This window comes from Strix aluco, chromosome W, assembly GCF_031877795.1.
Source record: "Strix aluco isolate bStrAlu1 chromosome W, bStrAlu1.hap1, whole genome shotgun sequence".
NCBI classification, from domain to species: domain Eukaryota; kingdom Metazoa; phylum Chordata; class Aves; order Strigiformes; family Strigidae; genus Strix; species Strix aluco.
Genome location: NC_133970.1, coordinates 13,245,039 through 13,257,410, shown reverse-complemented (window position 1 = coordinate 13,257,410; position 12,372 = coordinate 13,245,039).

The window sequence follows — 12,372 nt, the reverse complement described above, 5'->3', positions numbered from 1 at the left end:
TGGTGTCCACGCGATGCTCTCCCCCCAGGTAGACCCCCTGTTTTCGACATTCCAACATCTTTATCTCTTGGGAAGGAATGTAGTTTCTCAGACCGTCTCGGCCTTGTTTTTGTCCTTGAACACAGCTGCAGCTTGCTGTTACAGTGAGGCCCCTCGGTCTGGATCGCTCATAATATGTCCGTTATTTTCCAGCCATTCCACAAATCCCCCTTTTTGTTTTTGAGCGATCCAGACTTCTCTTTTCTTAAACATTTGTTCAATCAGACTATTCAACATCCGTCGCAAACACTGAAACAGACAGGGAAGAAGCAACATCAAGATTAGTAAACCTACTAGCACTATCAATACTCCTTTGACCAAGGTCTGCAACCAGCTCCCCATCCCGAGTCTAGTGAGCCAATCGGAAAAGGGGTCATGTCCTTCAGTAATATGTTTCATATTCTCACGCAGTTTTGCTAATTGCTGGTGTATGCTCTGCGAATGGTCAGACAAATTAAAGCAACACATCCCTTCGAAGTCTTTACATCCGTGTCCGTGTGCTAATAATAAAAAATCTATAGCAGCTCGATTTTGTAAAGTAGCATGTCTAACACTATCAACATCAGTGAGTAACGCGCTTATCATTTGCGAAGTCAAATTAGATTGCTTTTCACCCCAACAAGCCAATCGCTGTATATTTTTTGCATTTATGGCAGCCATTCCTCCTGGGAGGAAAAAGGATGTGAGTATAATTGTGGCTAGCGATGGTAGCTGCACCTCATCATTGCATGTTTCAACAAAGTTTCGAATAGATCTGCGTGATCTTTGCTCCTGACTCTGACTAGGATTTAGCAAATCTCTCACGTGGGGCGCAAACAATGTTAGTCGTCCAAGATAACAAGGACCACCGACAGGTCGTACAGGAATACCAGGCCAAGCTCTATCCCCACAAATCAGAAACACTCCAGGTGGAAGTTTGAAACCCCCGGTGGTTTCTACGGATAACCCTCCTGTTCTCAAATTATTCCAAGAAGAATGCCCTGTCACATTTTGATAACCTACAAAGAAATCTCGGCGACCATTCTGAGCTAACCAAACATGCCATGGGTCACCAAACCAAACCACTCCTGTGCCATTCACTGGCTGCAGCTGAGGAACCACATTATGGCAGTTTGGCATCCCAGTAACATCAACATACTTAACAGGTGTAACACTGGCCAACAAATCCAATTCTTGCAAGGGTAAAGAAGTTAACTGGTTTAGATTCTCAATGACTGTCTTTTGCCAAGCTGCATTACGCATGGAGGGCCAATTTAAAATGAAACAACTATCATCATCTGGTCTGCCAATCAGGTTCACTCTCTGTTGTTTCCAATATCCTTCAAAATCAGTTTCATTTTCCCGCAGCGGAATGCCAATTAAACAGGTTCTAAAAGGATCATCTGCTTGTTGTAGACTCAAACAGAAATCCTTTATCCCAGATGCGTTGGCCCAGGTTACCCAAATGTTTGCTCTGGGTTCGATGTCAAGAATCCCTTCACTGCTTAATATGAGCCAAACCAGAACAAATGTGGTCCACGTTTGACGTATAGTCATCATTTCACTTTCCTTTCTCAGGTGTCCTGGTACACCTGCCATCTTCGAGAGCCGTTCTTTCCCAACACCACAACTCTTATCTACTATCTTATTGTTCTAATTAACACACGGCAAAGCCAAGCGTCTACAAAGCTTCAAAATCAATTTCTGCTAAAATCCTTTATCTAAGGTTTTCAATTAAGCCTATAACTTTAACAAACTACTGCTGTTTTCTAAAAAACTAAGCCTGCCTTTCTGTAACTAAAAGCGGATTGCTGATATGTTGGCTCGTTGGCAAATTCAGACAACCAACTTGCTTCAGTATAAACTTCTGAACTGTGATAAGCGGCTGTATTCGAACAGCCGTGCAAAACGACTGCAAGCCCAGGAAAAGACAAAAGGCTTCTCTGTTTGCTGGATGTAGTGCTGTCAGCAACGAGGTCAGAACCAGGTTCAGTCGATGTTGATGTCTCTGAAGTGCCTCAAAACACAGGGTCCTTCGTCCAGTTCGCAGGGGCCTACGTAGATGAATTGTTACCTGTAGAGACACAAGCGTAAACCCCTGCCTAGGACCTGTGAGTGAGCCTAGTGCTCTGCGTCGTTCTTCCTGACTTCCCCTTTCCAGGGCTGCACCCATCGACTCAGTACCCATCTGACGCCGGTATCTGTGACAACACAAGCATATCCCCGACCGGTCATTCTTAGTTCTGCAGGTCCTTTCCATTCTCCTGTAACGACATCCCTGTATTGAACAAAAACATTATTGTCACATTGGTTTGTACCAGATTTCAAACCCAAACTATGTATTATTACTGGTGGTTCATTTCTATCACCTGTGAACCGCAAAAAATTTAACACATACACCGCTTTTGCAAGTCACTCTGCAGCAGCCAAGACTTCTCCCCCTTTTTGTTTTTGCAAAAGCACTTTCAAGGTCTGATGCGCTCTCTCCACGATGGCTTGTCCCGTGGGGGAATGTGGTATTCCTGTGATGTGACGTATACCCCAGAGTTGACAAAAATGAGTAAATTTCTGGGAAGTGTAGGCCGGACCGTTGTCAGTTTTGCTCTCTGCAGGCACACCCAGTGCCATGATTGCAGCGTGCATATGTTTGATGACATGCCGTGCTGTTTCTCCTGTTTGTGCTGTTGCCCAGAGTGCTAGAGAAAAGGTATCAATAGAGACATGCACATATTTAAGCCTGCCAAATTCTGGGATATGGGTCACGTCCATTTGCCAGAGTTGTAGAGGTTGGAGTCCTCGGGGGTTCACTCCCAAACCGAGGCCTACTCCTACCTTCTGGCAATCAGGACAGGATTGCACAATTCCTCTAGCATCAGCCACAGGAATGTGAAATTTTCTGGCTAACATTTTTGCCGACTGGTGAAAAAACTCGTGCAGCAACCTGGCTTGTTCAAAGGTGTTAACAGCAGGACCCGTCCAGGCTGGAGCGACAAGCTGATCGGCCCAGGCGTTTCCCAACGCAAGGCCTCCACATCGCTGATGACTGCGAATGTGCATAATAAAATATTCATTCTGACATTGGTTCAAAAGTGTCAGCAATTGCAACAACAAAGTACGTAATACAGGATTTCGTACAGGTTTTACCATGCTGTTCTCCAGACGTTGTACCGTACCCACAACATACAATGAGTCTGATACTACATTGAGAGGTTCTTGAGACCAGCGTTGAAATGTCCAAATAACAGCTCGAAGTTCTAAAGTCTGTAAAGAGTCACCAGGCACTCCAGGGAGTATTTGATGTTCCCAGGTGTCCCCTTCCTTCCAGGTGACTGCAGCCCTTCGAGATTTCCGTCCAGCATCAGTGAAGACAGTTATCCCTTCTACTGGAACCTCTGATCGCAGGGGTAAATGTACAAACCGCTGATGGGATAATAATGACAAAAGCTTATCCGATGGATAACTATTGGTGATAGTACCTAAGAAATCAGCAATTGCTATTTGAAAGACAGTTGAAGCAGATAATAACCAATCTAAATATAACTGAGATACAGGTATGTAGATGACTTCTGGTTCGATGCCTGAGATATCTAAAATTCGCTGCCTCCCTTTTATGACAAGCTGTGAAAATAATTCAGGGCGTGTAACAACTGTGTTTCTGGGCTGGAAAGGGAGAAAAATCCATTCCAAAATTCGTAAATTTGGTTTTGTTTCACTCAACTGAATAATAAACCCTAATGGGTGTTCACGTTTACCCCCAGAGTTAACTAACATAAAAGAAAGAGCTTTATCATCCAGTCGCCTGTGAGTATAAGTTGTCATGATTTTATTGGTCATTACTTGTAAAGCTTGCTGTTGATCCTCATCCAGTTGACGGCGCTCCTGAGCTACTACAGACGTCCCCAAGAGTGGCATCAATGGTTTCAGATCATCGTTCGTAATTCCACAGATATTACGAACCCACTGGATATCCCCAATTAATCTCTGCACATCAGACAATGTTTCTATTTTTGTGTTCATTTTAACCTTTTGAGGACGAATCATTGCATCTGTAATAATCCAGCCCAGATACAGCCATGGACCCTGTTTCTGAATTTTCTCTGGCGCTATCTCTAATCCCCTCTCCCTGAGACTGCATGTTAGCTGGCCCAATATTGTCTCGCAGTCCAGTTGTTTTCCTGCCACTAAGATCTCATCCATGTAATGATAAATGAGTAAATGAGGATACTGTTTTCGGATGGGTTCCAGAGCCCACGCGACAAAAGACTGACAGATCGTGGGTGAATTTTTCATCCCTTGTGGTAGCACCACCCAATGGTACCTCTTTGCTGGTTCGGCCTTATTAATCGATGGCACTGTAAAGGCAAACCTTTCAGCATCCTCTGGATGTAAGGGGATTGTAAAGAAGCAGTCTTTTAGATCAATAACTACCAGATCCCAGCCTTCAGGTAACATTACTGGGGAAGGCAAACCAGGTTGTAAGGTGCCCATGTCACAGATAATAGCATTAATCGCTCTCAAATCATGTAACAGACGCCATTTCCCAGACTTTTTCTGAATTGTAAAAATTGGTGTGTTCCATGGGCTAGTTGAAGGCAGGATATGTCCGGCATCTAGCTGTTCCTGTACCAAATCATTAATAATTTGCAGCTGGTCCAGTTTCAGCGGCCACTGGTCGATCCATATGGGATCATCAGTTTTCCAAGTTAATTTTAGGATTGGCTGCTCTATCGTGGCCGCGCCTAAAAAGGCGAAGTAATCAATCGAGCTCCCATTTGATTGAGCAGATCTCTGCCCACCAGTGCCACAGGGGAGTGCATCACATAGGGACGTGTGGTTACTAGCTTGCCATCCGGAAACATAAATGCTATTGTGTCTCTGCTGATGGATGTGACTTGAGTTCCTCCAACCCCTAGAATTCCTGTATTAGCAGGCAGTAAAGGCCACTGACTAGGCCATAGATAAAGTGGTACAATTGTGACATCTGCTCCAGTGTCAATGAGCATTCGTAATTTACTCGTCTGTCCATTAGGGTGTCTCATCTCCATCTGCTCCTCTGGCTTCCCCCGACTAATGTCCAGGGCTAACAAAACATCTGGTTGTCTGGTGGACCCAAAGCCTTTTTCACCTCTCTTCTTTTGTTCTGCATTAGGCACTTTTGATTCAAATGCAATTAGCTGAGCAATTTTTGACCCCTCCATGATAGTCAAAGGAGGAGTAAGTGTGTATACCATGATTTTAATTGTTCCCTCAAAGTCAGCATCAATAAGTCCTGGGATGACAAAAATACCTTTTTTAGATGCTGAGGAATGTCCAATTAATAAGGCACTTAAACCATGTCCCAGAGGTCCCACCAGATTAGAATCAACCAGATGTATTGTAGTGTCTGTTAGTGTAATAGCTACTGCTGTTGCCAAGTCCACTCCTGCGCTTCCTGAGGTGGCAGCGGAGCAGTGGTCCAAGCACCCTGGACTTGTGTCGTCGCGCGAGGGCGGGGTGCGCTCTGCCTCCCGTTTCCCCTCTTACGAGACACACGAGCACGACATTCTGCTTTAAAATGACCCAGTTGCCCACAGTTAAAGCACTTCTTATCTCGCTTGCCTTTGATGTGTTTGCCTCTGACAATTGGTGTTACTGCAGCTCCTACCGCAGCAGCCATAAAGGCAGCTTTCTCCTGATCAAGCGTTGCTCTGCTGTCTCCAGCAGCTGACCTGCAGTAGATTGTCGTGGGAGAAGGCTTAAAGCTTTCTTAGTTTTGTCGTTAGCATTGTCATAAGTAAGCATATCAAGGGATTTAACTTTCATTTCATCACTTAAATCAGGATTGCTATTAATAGCGGCATGCAATCTGTCGATGAATTTAGGATAGGGCTCCGTGGGCCCCTGTCTCACTCCTGTAAATGCTGGCGCCGCTTTTTCATCATGTACGGCTAGAATGGTTTTTAGAGCCAATTCCTGGGTTAACCGTAACACTTCTGGTTGAAATCCCACTTGCCAATCTGGGCTAGCAAAAGGACCTGCCCCCATCAGCATCTGAGCTTGCACCCCATATAGAGGGTCTCCTTGCTGACGGGGTGTGGCTGCGGCAGCGTCGCAGGCCACTTGCCAGCGTTGGAAAAACTGCAATTGTTGTGAAGCTGTTAGTAAGGTTTGTACAATCATGTGCACATCATAGGGAGTCAATAAATGTGCTGTAAAGATATGCTGAATTACCGAATTTGTATATGGTGATTTCAACCCATATTGTGTTACGGCTAATTTTGCTTCTTTAATCATTTTCCAATCTAAGGCTTCCCACTCATTGCCCTGTGGGGTCACTATTACCGGGAACGTCATTGGGCCAAGTTCGTTAAACTGCCCCTCTATTATAGCATCCCGAATAACTCCCCGCCAACGGCTTGCCGGATTATTATTACCACTCGCGCGTCCCAGTGACCCCCTCCCCTTTGAGCCAGTGCCCCCCCTCCCATTTGGGCCGATGGTGGTAGCGACCTGAGAGCCACCGTTTCCCTCTGACCAACGCCCCTCCCCGTGTCGCGGAGGAAGGGGTTAAAAGGAAGAGGCGGCGGTGCTGTGGGGGTGGGCTGAGCCGCTTGCTGCATTCGGATTTCAAGTTGCTCTTTCTCATTAATTCTTGCAAGTGCTGATCGTGTAAACCATAACGAGATTCTTCTTGCGGCGACCGAGGTGTCGGGGGCGAGGACGGGGGCAGGGGTGGGTAGGCGCCTTCCTCTAAAGAGGAAGCAGCGGCGGTGGCGGCGGCTGCGGCGGCGGCGGAGGGGTCGGGCGGGGGCCGGCGAGAGCGGGGCCGGCCCGTGCGCTCCGGTGATTGATCTTTTGGGCTTGAGGGAGGGGAGTCGAGCTGGAGTAAATCGGTTGATTTTTGCTCGTGCCGTACGGGTGCCGCACGTGCAGCGTCCCCGTCCCTCCTTTTAGGAGCCGCCTTAGGGAACAAGGATCCTGCGAACGTCATAGCGGTAGCGGAATCCTTGGCACTAGCGCTTTCTGCCTCTGCTGACAAGGCAGCGAAAGCGGAGGCGGGGGTCTGCCGTTCCGCTTTCATTTCTTTCAGAGTGTCTAGAACCACTCTCCACACGGTGGAAAGTTTCCTACTGTCTTTGGAACCTGAACTAATGTCATCCCACAGTGCCGCGCCGATCTTTTCCCAAGTAGTTAACTCGAAGGCTGCGGTCTCTGAGGCAATTAGTTCGTGCTGCCGAGCCCACAACAGCAACCTCCTCAGGTTCCCCTCATCATAAGAAACTCCTCTCTTAGAGAGTATGTGTTAGAGGAGCTTAAACACTGCTCCTTCTTCTTTACCCAGCGCGGACCCCATCTCCTCCCCAGCCGCTCACCTGATCAGGGCGAGATTCCCGACGATTGCGCGCGTGTCTTCCCAGGCGCCGGGGCAGCGCCTGCTACGGCTGATACTGCCCCCTCTGGGCCGTCTTCTCTTGCTCGGGAGAGCACCGACGGGAGGGTCCCGATTCCCCAGGGCTTGAGTCCCGTGTATTCGATGAGGCTACCTCAGGTCCCTGTTTGGGCGCCAGTTGCCGACGTGGAAGTCTCGGACACAACTTATACGACCAATGTGATCAAGTTGATGCCACTGTATTAAAGGCTACACAGCAATTTATACTCTATCTCAAGCTTCACGCGCCGCTATCTTATTGCTAATAGGCTAAAGCTACTTGTTCACGCGCCCTTTTGCCCCCTATGATTGGTCCCGGTGTGGTGTCCACGTGCTGCTCTCTCCCCAGGTAGACCCCCTGTTTTCGACATTCCAACATCTTTATCTCTTGGGAAGGAATGTAGTTTCTCAGGCCGTCTCGGCCTTGTTTTTGTCCTTGAACACAGCTGCAGCTTGCTGTTACAGTGAGGCCCCTCGGTTTGGATCGCTCATAATATGTCCGTTATTTTCCAGCCATTCCACATTTAACGGCAACCCAAAACAATTTATCACTCACCTGATAAGTGAGGGCTCTCAACCTCGAGGACCTGCTCAGGGCAGCGTCCCGACCCAAGGCACCTCGAGGAGTTTCCTTGGGCAGCGTCCTGACCCAAGGGGAGAGTCCTCAACCGCAACGTGCTGCTTCAGGGGACGAGCTCAAGATGGCTCCCCTAGGGCACTCCATTTATACCCAGGCCGAATCTGACCTGTAGTCAATAGCGGCTCCCATTGGCCAAAGGTCCCAACTACCGCGAGACCTTGAGAACAAAGACAGCCAGAAACTGCCACACTTCAGCAGCCAAGGAGCTCTGCTTTCACTGGGCGGATGCACCTGCCACACCATCCCTGGAGGTGTTTAAGAGTAGGGTCGACTTAGTGCTGAGGGATATGGTGTAGTTGGGAACTGTCAGTGCTAGGTTAACGGTTGGACTAGATGATCTTCAAGGTCCTTTCCAACCTAGATGATTCTGTGATTCTGTGATGGTGGCATTTGCCAGGCTGTGATGGAGCAGGCCCACGTCTCTGCCAAAACCTGTGGGAGCAAGTTCCAAACCACCTCTCAGCAGTCTTGTGCTATAGGGAGCGCTGATTGCTTGCACACACGCATGAACACTCACGTGTACACACAATCCTGTACACACACACACAGAGCATTTTTTTCACAAATTCTTACTATTGCTGTGGCCCTCCACCAACTGCAGCTTTGAAGTACCAGAATTCAGATGAAAGCATTAAAAATTTCTACACAATAAAGTAGCCAGTCCAATGAAGTTAAAAGACTGTGGTGGTTTAAGCCCAGAGGGCAACTGAGTACCGCACAGCTGCTTGCTCATTCCTTCCCCCTCAGGGATGGGGTGGAGAAAATAAAACAAAAGGCTCAGGGATCGAGACCAGGACAGAGAGGGATGGCTCACCCATTATGGTCAAAAGACAAACTCCTAAGGGGAAGAAAAAGAATATCAATTTAATTTAAACACCACCACCACTTAATTTTCCAATCAGAGTAGGACAATGAGAAGTATAACCACATCTTAAAAACACCTTCCCCTACCCCCCCCCTTCTTCCTGGGCTCAGCTTTGCTCCCAATTTTCTCTACCTCCTCCCCTCCAGCGGCACAGAGCGACAGGGGATGGGGGTTGCGGTCAGTTCATCACCCGTTGTCTCTGCTGCTCCTTCCTCCTCAGGGGGAGGACTCCTCACACTCTTCCCCTGCTCCAGCATGGGGTCCCTCCCACGGGAGACAGTCTTCCATGAACTTCTCCCATGTGAGTCCTTACCACAGGCTGCAGCTCTTCATGAACTTCTCCAGTGTGGATCCCTCCCATGCACTGCAATCCTCCCAGCAACAGACTGCTCCAGTGCAGGCTGCCCTCAGAGTCCTGGCCTTCTTCAGGAGCAGCCACCTGCTCCACCGGGGACCTCTGCAGGGGGACAGCCTGCCCTCTCACCACGGGCTGCAGTGGAGCCACTGCTCCAGCACACCTCCCCCCCTCCACCTCTTCAGCTGACAGTATTTGCAGAGCTATTTCCCTCACTCCTCCCCCTCCTCTCCAGTTCCCCTCCTTAACTATGTTATCACAGAGGCACAACCACCGTTGCTAATTGGCTTGGTCTTGGCCAGAGGTGGGTCCGACTTGGAGCTGTGGGAGCTTCAAGAAGCTTCTCAAAGGAACCACGTCTGTAGCCCCTCCCCCACTACTAAAACCCTGCCACACACAAACCCAACACAAAGACTTGGAACTGCATAAAGTAATAGGATCTAACAGCAACTTTCATGAAGGATTTCTTCTTGGCAGGAGACAGCAAAAGGCAGTAAACAGTATGCAGAGGGTCACTCTGAATGTCACTTCCAGCTGTAGTCCATTTCCAATACTCTACCTTAAGCAGCAGGAGAAAATGTCCAGCATTTCAAGTCTATGTGGTTGACAGAAGACAAAAAAACAGCAGAAAATTCAACACACATCATGCAGTCTTAATGGTCCAGAGATAATACTTGTTCTGTAACTGCAGTCTTCAGTTCAGCCCCATTTTGTTCTTCCATCCTCCTTTTTAATGACTGTTGTCTAAGACCAAGTATTGCCAGTCAAAAATCTCAACTGACTTTAAAAAATAATTAAAACTTCCCCACAAAATAGACCTGTTATCAATCACTACAAGCACACATGCACACACAATTTCTCCAGAAATATTCAGGAACCTTTCAACACTGTTTACTGAGCAATAACATCTTAGAAGGGATATTCCGGCATTATGCATATACAGAATGACCACTGATATAGAAATACTGAGAAATTAAGCACATGACTAATAAGATAACTAACAATATTAGGCCTAAGAATTGTCTGTTTAAGCTAAAGAATGTTGAGCTCTGGAAACAAAGACGCAGGCCCACGAAAACAGAGATAGAGGCCCCATACCAGAGGAGGTGAAACCATGGCAACAGAAGATAACGGGCATTTTATGACCCAAAAGAATGAGACCAGGCCCAAGGATGCGCAACAGACTTCAGATAAGGAGGATAACAGGCGATTTGACCAGAAGGGGACTGGTTTTGAGGCCTGGCAATGTCAAAATTGGGGAAAAGGTGACGAGGAAGACTACCAGCCTTTCTCCTGAAGACTCCCGAAGACGACCACCAGGAGGCAATGCGCAGCCGCAAGAGTGACATAACTGTTTCAAAACTGCTGACACATGTCTTTTGAACTAACCACACCTTAGTCGTACATATGTATGTTTGTTTTGTGTAACCTTATGAATATGTATAAGGTACCTGCATTTAAGATGTAACCTAAGGGGTTTGGGTGTGCACGATAGGTGGAGAAATCCCCCATGCACCCAGCGCTGCAATAAAGAATGCCTGCTTTCTAACACTCTGACTTTGAGTCTTAGAGAGTTTTTCCTCGACCGGCTTTTCAGTATCAGTTTTGGTGACCCAGATGGGACTCTGCTTCTGAAGCTCAACAGATCCTGGGATCACGGAACCTCAGCCGGCACCGGGGATTTCTCGGAGAGGGACCCTGATCCCCGGACTGAAGGGCCAGAAGTAAGAACTCCAAATTGTAAGTAAAGGCATTCTTTTTTTCTGATTTTGGAAATTTTTGGTTTTCTACTTGTGAGTAGCAGGTGCATAGCTGTGCAGGATAGACGTGGGAAAGTACCCACGAAAAGGAGGGATACGGCTCCCTAGCATATACTCTGGTGTATTTGGTAACTTTGTATAATACATATCTCTGTGTGCCTCAAAAGCAAACAGCTGCCGCGGAACAACTACCTTGAGTTCTCAACCTGTATGATTGTGTGAACTGTGTGTGTGAGAGTGTGAGACGTACGATTAAGTATGAAGTGAGTGCAGAGTCTGGATCCGTGGTTCTGTTATCCCGTGAGGGGTACAGCCAGAGAAGGACGAAGTGATTGATAAATAATTACTGTAAATATTGTACTTTTACGAGTATATTTCTGCTGCTATTTTGTGCACATATATTTTTGTTGCTATTTTGTTTTATATACTTTACATATAATGGGGGCTGGGAGTTCCACCAGTGGAATATTAAAGAAATCACCTTTAGGATGTATTTTACAACATTGGAAACAAATCGGTGGCCCTCCTGGAGGGTGTCCTAAAAGGGAAGATTTGATAAAATACTGTAATCAGTGGTGGCCTTTATATAAGCTAGACGAAGGGGAAAAGTGGCCAGTGAATGGGACTTTGAATTATGATACACTGTTGGAATTGATGCTTTTTCTGAGGCGGTAAGGAAAATGGGATGAAGTAATGTATGCTGATATGTTTTTCACACTGCGGCAACATCCAGAATGGCAGAAAAAGTGTGGAATTAATCTTGCCCCGGCAGATCCTCTTGTTTTGGCATTAGAAAAAGATTGAAAGGGTAAGACAGTGTTAAAGAGGTGCTGCTCTGCTTGTAGTATAGGGCAGAAGTGTTTAAAATTGACACGGGAAGAAATAGAGGAAGATTTAGAGCTGTTGACTGTGCCAGGATTGCGAATAACAGGCAGGAGAGATGAAGTGGTGCAGGAAGAAGATGAAGGAGATAGTGAAGAATCGGGAGTAGTGGAAGTGGAGGTGGGGAGTTCTATGCCCATTTTGGAAAGAACTTGGAGTAGACAAAAACCGGGTTTGCAAGCCCCCTTACGGCAAGCAGTCGGGAATGATGGTCCAGTTTTTATAAAAATCCCGTTTTCAATTGCTGATCTGAATAATTGGAAAATAGCTGCTGGAAGTTACAGGGATGATCCGGAAAAGGTTGCAAGTGCATTTGAAATGATGATTAAAACTCAGAACCCAGATTGGCAGGACATAGAAGCAATATTACAAGTATTGTTTGACAGCACTGAGCGAGATATGATTCGGAGCGCGCTATGAACGCACCTGCAAGCTCAAATAGCC